Raw genomic sequence first — 1061 nt, 5'->3', positions numbered from 1 at the left:
AGCTCCCACACCCCTTGCATTAGAAGTTCTTTGACCTCTTTTTAGCTCCCACAGCCCTTGCATTAGAAGTTCTTTGACCTCTTTTTAGCTCCAACACCCCTTGCATTAGAAGTTCTTTTATCTCTTTTTAGCTCCCCCACCCCTTGCATTAGAAGTTCATTGACCTCTTTTTAGCTCCCCCACCCCTTACATTAGAAGTTCTTTGACCTCTTTTTAGCTCGTACACCCCTTGCATTAGAAGTTCTTTGACCTCTTTTTAGCTGCCACACCCTTTGCATTAGAAGTTCTTTGACCCCTTTTTAGCTCCCCCATCCCTTGCATTAGAAGTTCTTTGACCTCTTTTTAGCTCCCCCACCCTTTGCATTTGAAGTTCTTTGACCTCTTTTTAGCTCCCACACCCCTTGCATAAGAAGTTCTTTGACCTTGTTTTAGCTCCCCCACCCCTTGCATTAGAAGTTCTTTGACCTCTTTTTATCTCCCCCACCCCTTGCATTAAAAGTTCTTTGACCTCTTTTTAGCTCCCACAGCCCTTGCATTAGAAGTTCTTTTACCTCTTTTTAGCTCCCCCACCCCTTGCATTTGAAGTTCTTTGACCTCTTTTTAGCTCCCACACCCCTTGCATTAGAAGTTCTTTGACCTCTTTTTAGCTTCCACACCCCTTGCATTATTAGTTCTTTGACCTCTTTTTAGCTCCCACACCCCTTGCATTAGATGTTCTTTGACCTCTTTTTAGCTCCCACACCTCTAGCATTAGAAGTTCTTTGACCTCTCTTTATAGCTCCCACACCTCTAGCATTAGAAGTTCTTTGACCTCTGTTTAGCTCCCACACCTCTAGCATTAGAAGTTCTTTGACCTCTTTTTAGCTCCCACACCTCTTGCATTAGAAGTACTTTGACCTCTTTTTAGCTCCCACACCCCTTGCATTAGAAGTTCTTTGACCTCTTTTTAGCTCCAACACCCCTTGCATTAGAAGTACTTTGACCTCTTTTTAGCTCCCCCACCCCTTGCATTAGAAGTTCTTTGACCTCTTTTTAGCTCCCCAACCCCTTGCATTAGAAGT

The sequence above is a fragment of the Palaemon carinicauda genome, chromosome 31, assembly GCF_036898095.1.
Source record: "Palaemon carinicauda isolate YSFRI2023 chromosome 31, ASM3689809v2, whole genome shotgun sequence".
In the NCBI taxonomy this organism is placed as follows: Eukaryota; Metazoa; Arthropoda; class Malacostraca; order Decapoda; family Palaemonidae; genus Palaemon; species Palaemon carinicauda.
The sequence above is the reverse complement of the archived record's forward strand: the minus strand, read 5'-3'. Positions refer to the sequence as shown.